Here is a 15,536-nt window from a genome sequence, read left to right as displayed (position 1 = left end):
TTGGGGGTTCCCGTGCTGATTAGAAGAAGAAGAAACCCAACGAACGTTTTTCAACATGAAGCCCACGTTAACAGATATTCAAAAAAAAAGAAGAAAAACGGGTCGAGAAGTAATTTTCAATTCTGGATAAATCCGTGACATACCAAATTAATTGGGTTTGGCGAAACCAGCTGTCTGGTCGGCACCAAAGTTAAGTTGTAGCTATTAGTGTCTACTTTGTTGTTGATTCTTTTTTCTCACTATCTAAATGTTTGGTTTTTTTCTTTTTTTTAACATACTCTCTTTACTATACAACTACCCCAACCCCTCTTTTTTTTTTCGTTGTAAACAATAAGGCAGTTATCTTCCATATGAGACTATGGTATATGTTCTCTTGGCCAATCCCCCCGAGTGGGTACGAGCCATGAATTAGAGGATACAAACAAACAAACAAATCGGCGCACGTTCGTTCGAAGCAGCCGGAAAGCAAGCTCTCCCGTTCCATCCTTTCTGGTTTTGAAAAGAATCGATAACAGTAAGTCAGAACCAGTACGCATTCCTTAAGGACGACTCGGAAAACTTAGGGCGCAGTCTGAATCTGTTTGCTATTCCCTTTTACGTGGATGAAGCACTGAAGCAGTGGCACGAGGGTAAAGGCACAGTTTTTCCCCTGAAGATTGCACGCCAATGAACCAGCTATGGGATTTCTTAATACCAAATACTTTATAAATATGCTACCGTTTGAGCACCCACATTTCTCTCGACGAGTTGTCTTGGTTCCAAGCCGTTTAATTTTCTCTTCGATTCATTATCTCGTGCAGTGCTGACCTCATTAGTCTTTGTCTGGCAGGGTAGATTAGAAGGCTCAGGTAGATTTGCAGCTCAGGCTAGCGGCTGTGAAGCTGAAGGGCTTGGGTTTAATTCCCATTGACATGTCACTTTTAGAAGATAACTGTATAGTGGAGCTGACGAGCGCAGCCTCTTTTGCGGGTTGTCGGAGGAACGCCTTATCGAAGAGTTTTATTGCAAATAATTTTCGGAGTTGTCGAAGAATGCCTAATTGTAGAGTGTAGAAAACAGATTGAAGATGGAGCTCGGAGTCGAGGAAGAAGAAGTAGCCAGGGTCACGCTCTGCATATTTTTTTTCCTGTTCTGTCAACAATAAACCGAAGACGTATCGGTCCTGCGGTCTCTCTGGTCCTTCTAAAACATGGTGCCGTGACCAGGATATTTTTCTTCAAATTTATCCAAATGTCGATGAATTGTGGCCGCTAGAGGGAAGCTATTTGGTGTAGTTCCGAAAGTAACCCTTGTCATCCTCCATGTTTTCATCTTCGGGGTTGGCATATCTTCGCTGGGTATTCTTTCTCACCACATGAATCGCAGTGCGTCTCGGTCATTTTCATGTATCTTGATCTGCAAGAATGCTTTTTCCACGTCGGCTGACATAGCGATCTTGTGATGTCGAAAATTCATCAGCAAGCTTGTGATGTCGGGGTTTAGGTTTGGCCCCTTTTCCAAGTTGTCATTTAAGGATTCACCTGGGTTCAGGCTTGACAATGCGTCAAAGACGATCCGTATTTTTGTCGTTGTTCGGTCCTTCTTAATTACTGCTTGATGCGGCATGTAGTATACAAATTTGTTCTGTATATCGGATCCAGCATCTTCTTCGACGTTTTCTGATATTTCTTGCTCAAAGTACTCTCGAATAGCTTTGTCATAGGCTAGGAGTTTATTTTTATCCTTGCACAATTTTTTGGTCACCTGGATTAGCCTCTTCTCTGCAATGGTGGTGTTGTCGTCCAATGTCATGTTTTCCTTCCATGGTAGCCGCACTTGGTATCTTCCTGCCTTGAACTCCATTGTTTGTCGGACGTAGTCTAGCACATGTTCATCGCTCAACTTAGTTGCTAATTTCTCCTTGATGCCCATGTTTTCCCAGTCCCAGAATCTCTGCAGTTCGTCCGCAGTCGTGTCCGACTTGGCACTGACCTTGATTACCATAACCGTCGATGATTTCATCGGCACACAATGAAGTCCTACAGGACCTTGGACCGTCCATCCCAATATTGTTTCTATTGCCATTACGTTTGGATGAATCTCGCAAATGCGACCAGTGACTACAGTCCAGTAATAATCTGCTCCAATTAATATAGAAGTTTCCATATTTTTTCTTTCTTTGTCCGTCTTCTCGTTGTCATCAGCCAAACGAATTCCCATCGATCTTGCTCTTTCGTTATTGTCAAAGGTGGCGATGGTAGCACGTCACAGGATATAACTTCTATCTCCAGTGCCTCAATCGTGACTGGCTCCGAGATGGGATCCTGCCTCACGCTGACCTCGACGACTTTCATGTCTAGTTCCATCTATCCTCCTCCAAATGATCCTACAGTATTCCTTTCGGATCTTTTTACCTTGCACGCTAGTTTTCTTGCCAATCTTTTGAGGATGAATGTCCTCTGGCTCCCGTTGTCCAGCAGAATCCGTGCGTAGCACCCGCTGTCTTCTCTCTCCGTCCACAAAAAGGCTGTCTGCAGTAGTATGCACTTGTGTTCATGAGACTGCTGTGCGTGCATGTTGCAGGACTTGCTGGTGTCTAACCGGTCAGGTTGCGCGCTTTTACGCACTTGCTCAACATCACCGGTTTGCTGCTGTGCTGACTTTCCTGCAGGCGTACGCGGTCGACACATGGATGTTGCGTGTCTTCCCTTGCATGTTTTGCAGCGTACGTTAGCACGGCATATCTTCGCCGTGTGGTGAGGTCTGGTGCATCTGAAGCACCTTCGTTCCCGTTGCAAGGCTTCTTTCTTCTGTTGCATACTAATGCTTCTTCTGCAATCTTCCGTGTAGTGTCCAGTCATCTCACAGAAGATGCATTTTTTCATCGAGGTGCTTTGCAGCGCAGATGTTCTAGTCCGCCTCATACTGTGCGGTGACTGGGTAACGTCGTATTTTTCCTCTCGAGTTTCTTCTCTGCTGCGTATATATATGTTTAAAAACTCCATAATTTCTTTCAAACTGCTCGTGCTGTCTCTTGACGCTGAGTCTGGTTCCGTAGTTGCTGGTCTGTTGTCCCCTTTCTTTAACTCCTTCATCTTCATCTCAATCCTTATATCCACCGGTAGCGCAGATTTTACAACGGGAGCTATCACTGGACGTAACTACCCATTGCCACTCCTAATTACTGCAATGCTCGTGTGTTAACTTGCAACTTTTGTAAGAGTTTCTTCAACCCATCTACATCTTTAGGACTCTTCACTGCTTCCAAATTTGAAAGCTCTTTTATGTAGGTCTCTTTTAAATTATCTTTTCGTTCGAAGGTTTTTTTCAAAAGAGTGACTGCATGCTCGTAATTTTGATCAGAAAACTGCAAACCTTCTATGAGGGACGCAGCCTCCCCGCTCAGAGACGCCAGAAGGTAATTAAACTTTTGATTCTTCGGCATGTTCACTCTGTTATGCACCGATGTCTCGAACTGATGCCAAAACCTTGGCTATGCTGTTTTTTTCCCATCAAACTTGATCATCTCAAGACGTGGCAACTTAACAAGCCCTTGCGTCTCCGAGATTTTGTTAGTACCTTGCACTGAACTCGCCTGTTCTGTGACTATTCTCGTTGTCAGTTGCGTCGCTTGTTCTAACTCGCGTAATCGCTCCTCTATTTTTCTCGTTGGAGCGACGATTTTCATCTCATAATGCAAAACTCTTTAAAATTCTGCCTCCACGTCGTCTTCTTCAATGAACGGTTCTATCTGTTCGTTAACTTGTCTTAGCGTTTGTGACACGCTCTTCATCTGGTTCAGAAGCGTCATAAGTTGCGCTCGATCGGCGTCTTCTTCTATCTTCGTATCGATTTCGCTCGTAAGCGTCGTCACACTTGCTCGAAGCGTCTTCCGCTTCTACGATAGGACCTCTTTATTCATGCCTAAAACGTGTTGAAAGAGCTCTTGCCACAGCGCGTCTCCAACAGTCGTCGGTCGTGGTCCTTCTCTCGACGGTTCGTCCTTGAGCCAGACGCCGCTGCTTCGTTCTTCAACCCGTTGTTGCGAATGGGGTTGAAGTCTGTGCGTCTGTCTTCAGATCATCCTGGTCATTAAATTTGTGTGGGGCCGTCTATGTCTTCGAGTGGCGACGTCGTTTTAGCGTTCGTCAGCTTTCAGAGCAGCACTTTCAAAGGTGGCGAAACAAATTTATGAAACGAAACTTTTGGATAGCAGAAAGTTTCCGTATGTTGACTGGCATCCATACTAGCTTTACACAGTGTGGCTCCTTTATAGCCTACTCTTTTCATTGGACTTTGGTGTTGTTTTGAAGTGTCTGATTTTAAGTAATTCTACGGAAGAATATTTTGGAAGAACGACCTTAGTGACCTGTCCGACTTCTTCAGGTGTAATGCAGAAAACAAGATAAAATGCGAAATAACAAAACTACAAGAAATATTATACAGGCAGAGATAGTGCGCACATGTAGGACATCAAAAACTCTTTTTAAATGAGGCGTGCCGAACGTGTAGGTAAAGGTCTGTAAAAGCTATGCAGGTTTGTAATTGGTTATCCGACAGCATACGCTGAATTAATCACCCGAAACGTCAAACTTTTTTGACTTTTACAGTATGCAGTTTTTTCATTGTTATGAATTTCGCAGATTGTCACAGATCTCGCGATGCGTTATTTAATATTTTTACTGCATTTCACAACCACAACAAAGATGTGATTATATGTTCAACTTTCCTGAATGTTCTTGTTCGTAACCCACATAAAAATTAGTAACTTATAATGAAACTAGACCCCAGTGAAGGTGAATAATAAAAGAATTACTCAATGAGGTAATCACAGCTAGATCGCTCATCGAGTCACTCAATCAAATAGAGAAATTATATCAAGCGACAAGAGGAGTAGGCAAGATACCCCTCCAAGTGTGTAAGCACAACAAATAGGTTCGGCTTGCTATCGAAGATAGTTGTCTCATTTCGCCTATAAACGCAGTTGTGGGTTAGTACTTGTGTGTGTTGCCGACTATTTGTCTGTTTGCGATGTAGCATGAAAGTATACCACTCGTGTTACGTCACAATAACACTCTTAAAGAAATCAGTATTACCTACGTCACCACGCGTTTGCCTTTGGGCAGTGTCTCCCTCACATGTGAAAATTATCACCTCTTTCTAAACTCTGAGTCACAGTAACGTGAATGGCCATCATACCGAACATAATGTACGAAGAGGGATCGATTGGCGTAGCAAAGCGCCGTCATCAACAAGTCCCGCATTCAACTGTCAGTCAAGAAATGTCTTTAATAGATGGCTTACAGACTTATTGCTAAGTATGCCCAAATAATACTAAAGCAATAGAGAAAAAAAGTGTTCTTCCGCCTTCACTGTTTCACTAACTGCTATACAATGATGAGGAATGCATGGCCGAGGCAGCAAACCAATTTGGCTGTGGAGATCGTCTCGTGAGTCGCCATACCACTCACTTTTCAACGGTTGCGCCTTTGGGTGAAGGTCCGAGACAAATCTCAGTCTAGTCTATGTAACCATGTCACGATATCTTGCTCTTTTTTCCAGGAATGGCTGACCAGTCGGAAATGTCCTCCATGTCTTCGGTAGAATCATCTGAGATGTCAGGCATGTCAGGTATGTCGGGCGCACATCGTCTTGTTCTTACAACACTGCCACGTGCAGGAATCGAACATAAAATCTCACAATGTCACCGACATGATGGTTTTGGTTTAGGTGATGTTGCAGGAAAAAAAATATCAGAATATGCTGTTAAAAAAAACCACATTTTGTGAATCATAGAGGCTGTGCCCATACTTCAGCCGTAGCTGCAGTAGCAACCTGAAGTGCTTATTGGGCCTACAAGGAAGAATTATTCATTGCACATTGGTAAGTTATGCAGATCACTCAGCTAAAGTTCATAATCAAACGAAAGCGCTGTAAATGTGAAGTCGAAGGTTTACGCCGACTGCAGTACACCAGCTTAGGATACAGTACACCTGTGGTAAAAAAGGTCATCAGACTAAAACTATTCTTTTAACACTGGAGCTGCTGTAGCTAGGGCCTGACAACAGATGAGCGTCTGCGTCCGCGTCCCACTACAGCTCCCAGATGCACATACAGGGGGCGTAACTGACTGGGTTGCGTACTAAGCGGTAGATGAGCAGAGGAAAGTGGCAAAAACTGAACTCAAACTTCATCTGGATGCGAACTCAAGCGTGAACAGCCTTTAGTCACAGTTGCCAGGGTGGGTGTGCCAGGTACAGCCGAAATTGCAAGTGAAATACATAAAAAACCACAGCGGCATTGTTTTTGCACATTTGACGCCGAGTCTTATGGGTTGAGTTGTTTATCAAAATGAAACTGTTTGAGGCTTTAACAATTTACTCTCACAGTCGCAAAATTGCGTATCATTAAGTACGACAACAAAATAGACATGTTTTTCAACTGGCAGACGTTTTTTTATTGAATACACAATGTAGAAATGACTTCGAGCTATAAGGAAATACTTCCATTCCTATGGCAATCGTAAGCTGTAGGCTCATGGTTCACGTGTATTCACTGAAGTGTTCTACCAATTCAGCTGAGCACTGGTGTGCCCCCCACCGTGGTGGTCTAGTGGCTGAAGTACTCGGATGGTGACCCGAAGGTGGCGGGATCGAATCCCACCTGCGGCGGCTGTATTTTCTATGGAGGCGAAAATGCTATAGGCCCGTGTGCTCAGCTTTGGGTGCACTTCAAAGAACCCCAGGTGGTCAAAATTTCCGGAGTCCTCCTCTACGGCGTCTCTCATAGTCATATGGGAGTTCGGGGAGGATAAACCCCACATACCAATAAATCAATCAATCAATCAATCAACTGGGGCGCTTTGATTCGCGTCGCTAAATATGCCGCGCAGTTTGATCACCCTTCAAAGATCACGATTAAACTACGTTGTCGTAGTAATTGAAAACAGAAAACTTAACTTGGTGGCAGGTATGTCAATATGGTTAATTGGGCGAGTTGAAGATTCATTTTTGTTTCACATGCGAGCGTGATACGTAGACAGGGACAAAAAATACACGAACTTATCACACTCAAATTTTAAACTGAAATCAGTGGAATAGTATCTATTTGAATATTACAGTCAGCCACGTTTGTCAGATATGTGGACGTTTAAGATGCACATTGTATAAAACTAGCGCATCATACGGCTGAAGTCAGATTAAAATGGAGAAACGTACATTCGATTAGCTGCAAACTGCGCCATTATATTTCAGTGTGTGGTACTGTTTATGTAATAACAACGCTAATACACAGTTTTCACAAACTGGACAAGAAATGACCGTATCCTTGTGCGACAGACATCATTGTACCCCAAGAATGTGCCGAATATACGAAATTCGACACTAAAGTTCTAGAGAAAAAGTTTTATGTGAATGGGACTGTTCGAAAACATTGCCGGAAATTTTAAAGTTCATAATTTTAATAGAAAATGTACATAATTATCTCGTTAATTCAGACTCATTTGTGATGTATTTCTTCATTTAACCGAATTCAAGGACGCGCTCCAAATACATGCGACAAATATCAGCTGATAGTGAGCATTTCTGAAAAGGTTAAAAAGTGTTTGCAAATTTCTACCGAAGCACTCCACCTCGAACAACTCATTGGACGTGGTACAGCCTTAATTGAAGCCATTATTCACACATAACTTAAGTCACTCATAAGTCACCCATAATTGATATTGATATATCCCGCATAAGTCACCCGTAAGTGATATAAGTGAAGTGTGGGTGACCACAACGCTTTATTGACCGTTAGCTCTGTTCGTGGTCTATCCCTTGGAAACAGCACACAGAAACGGCAAAATTAAGTCACACACCTAAAGAAAAGTGCTGTGTCGCAAAGGGTTATAGAGATTTGCTATTGTCATTCATTCGTTGTACTCATGACATTAGGCGACAGTTGCACAATAATAGAAACTGTGCTCAACTTACACGGTATTGTGCTTAAGCAGATATCTTCATTGGGAATTATTGACTGCCCATCTATGTAATAGGGCACACCAAGTTGGCATATTTGGTGAATGTGACATAATATAAAGGTTTTCTGCACTCTGCGCTGTCGAAGTCGAAATCTGGCGTCAAAAATATTTTGAGTTCTCACCATGCACGCATCGACTGGATTTCACTTATTCATCATCACATGTGAGCGTCACTGTTGATTTAACTGGAATGGCTGTGCTGTGAAAGTCTAATGAAACGAATAGAAATCAAAGCGAAGGAAGCTATCGGGACGTTATTAGTCTTTGAAGTGTATAATGGTGATCTTGAAATAAATGTGAAGAAATAGAAGTGGACGAAAATGCGACCGCACACAGGTAGGCATCGATACTGTAAACTTTTAGAGCTTGATGCTGAGCTCCCACCTTGTTAAAAAGACCGCGTGCTACGTAACGCCAACTGACAAAAGAGATTATTCCACACTAACCTTCACGGCCAAAAAAAGCCCTAGCTCGTGATTACATGTACATGATTACTTGTGCTATGTATAACTGCCGCAAGACAGTGGAATACAATAAACGACATTAGATCGACAATTGGTGAAGTAATTGACATGCTTGACACCACAACCTTTCTTCACAAGACCTACCTTCATTCTGTTTTGTAATTCAATTCTAGAGCATATTTGCTGCAGTTTTCCACGTGCGGAAAACACAACGCCGAGGTTGATTTTTTTTTTGCACAATTTTTATCTTATGCGAAAACTCGTGCACATATGTGACTACCGCAAACTTATGTCGTTTATCTGCCTCCTTTAAGGGGCATCCCTTCCCTTTCTTCATACGCAATACCTTCTCAGCGGCGGAAATATGGACATTGGACGGAAAGCCTGCCTGTCGCAACCTAGTTATTTGATTAGAAAATACACGGGCCATTTTGTAGAAACATTATTTCGTTACAGCGGAATTGAGAAGAAAGGTTGTGGTGTCAAGCATGTAGATTCCTTCATATGTTGTCGATCTAATGTCGTTTATTGTATTCCACTGTCTAGCGGCAGCTTATACATTGGGCAGACTGGGCGCTGCTTGAATATTCGCTTGCGAGAACTCTACAAGGCGCTGAAATCAGCCCCGGGTTTACATTTGTCCGCCCATTGCAAAAAGTGTGGCTGCGTACTTGAATGTTCGCGCACATCTGTCTTATGCAGCCATCATGACATGAAAACTAGAGAGATTGCGGAAGCCTTTTTAATTAAAAAAATATTGATAGTTGTGTCAGTTCACCGTCTATATAACTGATAGATTGTGAAATATCGTTTCTGGACGACACCTGATCATGGTGGAACCATCTCCCTAGTTGTTTCCCTTTCTCATCTTTCTGGTGTATCATTTCTTCTCTGAATAAATTGAGTTTCAGTCTAAGCTTGTTTGTCTCTTCTCTTGTGTCCCGTTGGTTTGTGCTTCTAATTAATCCATTATGAAGTTGTACCAACTAGCCCGCCTCTCAACCCGACTGCATTATCAGAAAGTTGCACATTGGATACCTGTAGGTGCAAAGTTGATTTTCATCCAGTTTAATTTCTTGACATGTACACATTTATTACTGCAATACATTTAGAGTACTATATAACGTCCACGATACATTTCTTGGCGCCATTGGCGATTGGTTTTTCAGTAAACTTTTATCTAACGAAGAAATGGTCTCTTGAAAAGCGCTCACAGAAAACTACTGCAATGATCTACTACACTGCGTTGAGAAAAAAAATCAGCAGAAGCAAACAGACACACTCACGTTGGGCGATATAGCTAAATCACAATGAAGTTTTTTTCAGAGCTGTCAACCTTTCTCTATGTACAGAGCTATACGCGTAAGCATATTGTGTAAGAAAATGAAATAAAAGATTGCCAGTACTGAATACCACACAGTAAATTAGGACGGGTTAATCGTAAATGGTTGGTGATGCTTTTGCTCTGGAGTTGACTCAAAAAAATAAGGAGTGCATAATGACAATGACTATTGGGGAGCAGTTTATGAGCCGGGTAATATGAGCGAATACAATTTTCAGTTTTGCTTAACTCTTATCAAGACCGTAAGGGTGGAGGTAGGGACAATGAAAGCATATAATGGCGTTAACCATTGTATAGCAGCAAAATTATTGTGGGGTATATGTTTTAATTTGATATGTTTAGCAACGTTTCGTCCCATGGTTGATTCTCCACTCGCTGTTCATTTTTTTATTCACTACGATGCTGACTGCTTAACTCTTATTGTTTCGGAGACTTTTAAGGGTTTTTGAAAATTAAATAAACAAAATGTAAATGCGAAACCAAAATTATAATTCAAGCAGACGGCACCAAGATCGTGTAATCTTGTATGCAGCAAAAGTTAGTCACAGTGAGCCGGTACTAGCAACGCTTTTTTTTTTCGTTTTCGCAGACACGAGTACGACGGATCAGCAAGGAGGCGGTAGGTTCATACATCTCGAATATCATATGATATCATAGTACCGGATTACGCTATACTTCCCTATCGTAAGTTTTGTTGATGTAGACATGAATGTAAATATAAATAACTCCACATCTCTTACCTCGACTGAAAATCATAAAAACGACCCTAATAAAACACATTCTTGCCAGTTACGTGCTATATTTTTCCTTGCATCGCCCCATGTTCCCGTCGTCTTTTATAAGTGCTGGTCGCAAAGCAGTACAGGCGTCACCTGAGCTTCGATACAACACAAAAGTGGGTTATACCTTCTGCGCTGCCACACCCATTGGCCCTCTGTAGTCGATTGGGCTACTGTCACAACTGGCAACAATAATGAACGCCTCAGAGATAGGTCGCGTTATAGGTGTTTTTTTAATTCATTGGTATAGGGTGAAATAAGGGATAGGAAAAAGGGAGCACACACGGACAACGCTGTGTGGTTATTTGCCTTCCGTCTCCAATTCGCCGCTGCGCAGATAATTCGAAGTGAAACAAGATCTGGCTCTCTGAATCGTTGTCATGTGGTCGGGCTCTGCCTTGCAGGAAATTAACTAGACCACCTATGATAGGAACAGCCTCATTTACTTCTTCGCGGAGTCTTCATCGATTAAAGTTCAGAATTTCGTGGCCACATGGTCAGGCGCAATATCAAGGCATGGCCGGATAAGCCACTTGACTGCCAGCGAATCGCGACCATCGAAACGCTCATATGGGCAAAGCCAGCTGTCACACCAAAAGAACGCTTGCCGCCCAAATCACCGACAAAGCTAACGCGATCGAGTGCGTGATCAAGGCGCTGCGAAGGTGTTACGAAGAGCGGCAGTGGTTGCAGCTTGGCCACATGACACCCTGACAGCCTAAAATATTCAGCGAACAGGCAGTGCCTTTGCAGACTCCGACAATGCTTGCAGTTCAATAGAACTTTATGAGGGAGCGTCATTTATTTCTCAAATATGGGTTAATTTAGGCCTGCATGAACCATAAATTGACGGCGACGCAGTGAGCAGTGGAAAAGAACATGGTAGGTGTAACCTTAAGGGACAAGAAGAGAGCAGTGCGTATAATTGAACAAACGGGTGTTAATGACATGATAGTCGAAATTAAAAAAAATGTTCATTAGCAGTGCAGGTAGCGTTAAGGCAAGATAACCGCTGGTCATTGAGCATTATAGACTGGATTCCAAGAGAATGCGAGCGTGTGAGGGAGACACAGTTAGGTGGACAGATGAGACTAGAAAGTTTGCAGGTATAAAGTTGTAGCAGCAAGCACAGGACCGAGTGGATTGATGGAACGCAAGAGAAGCCATTGTTCTGCAGTGGAAGTAGCCTGGCTGATGATGATGATGATGATGATGGTGATGATGAAGGAGAACGCATTCATGAACCAGACTGGCTGTAATTCTTCCATGTTCAGCCGATTAGTGGTGCTATTTCTTTAGTCGTGCCGGCAGTCCGCGTTCGTACTTTAGCCTTGTAGTTTTATGAGACTATAGGTTATTCCCGTAGCTTTTGTTTGTGCTTGGAGTTTCTGAAACCTGTGTTGTCAATTCCAGTCTGCATCAATGGAAGTAAACGAGCTTATGAGGCTACATAAGTAATTGTGTCTTTCTTGAGAACCTGCCTATACAGTTTGTAGAAAATAAAAAATCGAACAACGCTACCTGTGAAATACGCGCTGTAGTGGAGAAGCCACTTTTCAAGACTATAAATTGAAGAGGTATTGCCACACATTCTACGCATGGTCAAAAAGCGCCACCAATCAGCAGTTGAGGCTCCCGAAAACACGCGAGCCAAATAATATTGCCCAGTATGTGGCCTGGAGTTGCGATAAGTTCTCAAATACAGTTAAAAACGCTTTCTCTTTTCTCGAGAAAAGACGCTACAGGCTTGAAAATAGCTGCGTCGCAAGCCCTTTTCCCGCAATTGGTTGGCTTGTGCATGACTCGCACAGGAGTTACTGGGGCCGCTGCGAGAGGTCATGGCCTCTCAGCGCGTACCCGCGTGATCACACTGAAAAGCCGTAGTTTGAAGATACAAAACAGACAGAAAAAGTGTTCAATGTGAAGAGGTGCGCGAGATACACTCTTCCCCAGTTCCATCTTTTCCTGATAATCTCCCAGTGCTCTCTTCGGGACGAGAGAGGAGGGAATATAACTGCAGCGTGTGACAAATATTTGTAACTCCGCTCGTACTGGACGAAATCTAAAAACATTTGGGGCACTCAATTTGGGAGGCAATAGGCTCCTTTATTGGATGAATTCTATGGCTACTTAAAAAAATTCTGCAGGGTCCCTTTTATAAGCGTTTATTGACGTTGGTTTTGAAAACATGTCGGATTCCACGTTTTCACTTTCTTTGATGCGTGCTACTAGTCGATGTAATATTCCGAAATGTTGATTTACACCGAAGTTTATAAGTTCATCATCTACACACTGCACAAATCTGTGGTTTATCGCTAATATGCTACGACTTTTACGAACTGTAGGCTATCCCGGAAAGAGAGATCACACCGTTACGATGCCCATGTTGGTGATCGGCTGTGTCTATAAATTGTCATTCACTGCAACTTCTACTCTTTTACAGCCCAAAGGTAAGTGTAGCACCCTTCTCTTAATTTTGGTTTTTCGCCATTAAGCAGGTTTTTTTAATTTGAAGAACCGGGGAGGGGGATAAAATTGTTTTCCAATGCTACAACGTGGGAGTGGGGTGATGGTACAGAAGTTGATCAATAAATGTTTATTTATTTATTTATAATACCCTCAGGGCCAAATGGCATTACAGAGGGGAGTGGATTACATTGAATAACACATGGTACATGGTGGGGAGGGAAAAATACAGCGTTAGTACGAATATAAGCAAAAGTCAGCGTACAAACAAAATACATTAAATAGGTCCTGCGTATACAATGTTAGCTACGGTATCACGAAAAAGATGGTTGTCGTTAATAGCAACAATTTCAGGAGGAAGGTGGTTCCACTCGCGAGAAGAACGAGACAGGAATGACTGCGCAGCTGTGTTAGTACGATAAGTGATAATTCCAACCTTGTGACGGTGATCGAAACGGTTGGAAAAATACTGGGGTTGCAAAATAAGTTCGTCGCGCAAGATGGGGTGGTGATACAATTTATGAAAAGTTGATAGGCGGGAAACTTTTCTTCGAAGTAACAGGGTAGGCAGGGACAGATTATTCTTCATTGCAGATATACTGGCAGTGCGATTGTAGTTCGATAATATGAAGCGTGTGGAATTATTCTGAACTAGCTCAAGTGATGTAATTAAATTAATGTGGCTGGGATCCCAAATCGAAGAAGCATATTCTAGTTTAGGTCGTATTAATGTTTTGTACAGTGCTAATTTCAATGAAGATGGAGCTTTGGAAAAGTTACGGTGTAGGTACCCAAGCGTACGGTTAGCTTTGTTGATTATTTGTTCGACGTGCATTGCCCAAGAAAGATTGGATGTTATGTGGACGCCTAAGTACTTGTACAAGTTAGTAGATTCAAGAGGTATGTCGTTTAGTAGTAAGTAAATTGACTGCAAACACTGCGAGACACGCGCATGACTTTACATTTGTTTATGTTCAATTCCATTAACCATGTACGGCACCAGTTATTAACAGTGTTAAGGTCTGATTGAAGAGTACACGAATCGGTTATGTTATTTACCTCACGAAAAATAACGCAATCATCAGCAAATAAATGAATTCTGGATTTAATGTGGCAGGGGAGGTCATTAATATAAATTAGAAATAAGAGAGGCCCAATTACCGATCCCTGAGCAACGCCGGAGTGTACTTCAGTAAAACAAGAATTATACCCGTTAGCGTAAACAAATTGTGAGCGATTTGTGAGAAAACATTCAATCCATTTAAACACGTTATGATCAAGTTTCAGTTGGCTTAGTTTGTGAAGTAAAAGTTTATGACATACCTTATCAAATGCTTTAGAAAAATCTAAAAAGATGCAATCAGCTTGTGATGAGTTGTCCAAAATGCGGTGTAATCTGTTAGTAAATGATACCAGTTGTGTGTCACAGGAGTATGATTTACGAAAGCCGTGCTGAGATGACGTGAAGAAGGAATTACTTTCAAGAAAATTTACAAGGTTTGTGAATATGATGTGCTCTAATAGCTTACAGCACGTACTGGTAAGGGAAATGGGACGATAATTAGCAGGGCAACTTTTACTGCCAGATTTATGAATAGGAACTACTTTCCCGATTTTCCATTCAGATGGGAGAGTAGAAGTGTCGAGTGATTGCTGGAATATCTTGGCTAATATGATGGAACTAATTTCTACAGTATTTCTTAAAAATTTACTATTAATGGAATCATAACCAGGGGAAGAATGGTTGCCTAATTTGTTGATAAGGGAAGCGATGCCAGAAATGTCTACTAAAATTGGTGGCATGGGGAGGTGATTGTAGCAAAAGGTGGAAGGAAGTGGAACATCAGATGTTTTTGTAAACTGGGCAGCAAATGTGTTGTTGAGGGCTGTTGCACACTGATTGATGGGAACTGTGTCACCAGATGAGTCTTGCAATAAGATGTAATTATCTTTTGGGGGATTGATAACGCGCCAGAACTTTTTTACATTTGTTTTTAACATTGACGGCAATACATTAGAGACGAAGTTATCTTTAGCTTGTTTGAGTGCCCTGACGTAAATACTAGATGCGGTATTATAAGCGGCCCATCGTTCGTTAGTTGGCGAGCGCTTAGCTGAACGATAAAGGCGTTTTTTCTTGTTAGACAGGCGTTTGATAGTGGTATTGTACCATGGCGATTGTGAGTGACTAGCAATAGTGTAGGTTGGTATGTGCTTTACGGTGAGGCGATGAACTTCGGTCGCAAACATATCCCAGTTAGACTGAACGGAATGGTTGTTAAAATTGGTCAGAAAGACGTCGGTAAATTCAGATAATTCACGATTGATAGCATCGAAGTTAGCTTTTTTGTAATCGCAAATAGTTTTTTAATGTTATAAGAGAAGTGTCAACCTGGGAAATTATCATGAAGATGTGCTGGTACAGTACGCACGGATTGAAAAGAGACATCATCTTTGTTTGTATGAGAATTGTTATGAGTAATCAC

At 42.1% G+C, this 15,536-nt stretch overlaps 1 long non-coding RNA gene across 1 annotated transcript; it reads left to right on the top strand.

Moving 5' to 3' along the window:
* The first annotated feature begins 453 nt into the window (after positions 1 to 453).
* LOC142764894 (uncharacterized) lies at positions 454 to 10,424 on the top strand. Its single transcript, XR_012883948.1, has 3 exons — positions 454 to 514; positions 5,542 to 5,610; positions 10,395 to 10,424. It is a non-coding gene; the product is annotated as an uncharacterized LOC142764894 (long non-coding RNA).
* Positions 10,425 to 15,536: the final 5,112 nt, after the last annotated feature.

Source organism: Rhipicephalus microplus, chromosome 6, assembly GCF_043290135.1.
Source record: "Rhipicephalus microplus isolate Deutch F79 chromosome 6, USDA_Rmic, whole genome shotgun sequence".
NCBI classification, from domain to species: Eukaryota; Metazoa; Arthropoda; class Arachnida; order Ixodida; family Ixodidae; genus Rhipicephalus; species Rhipicephalus microplus.
Note: the sequence above shows the minus strand (reverse complement) of the source record. Positions and strands in the feature narration are given on the sequence as shown.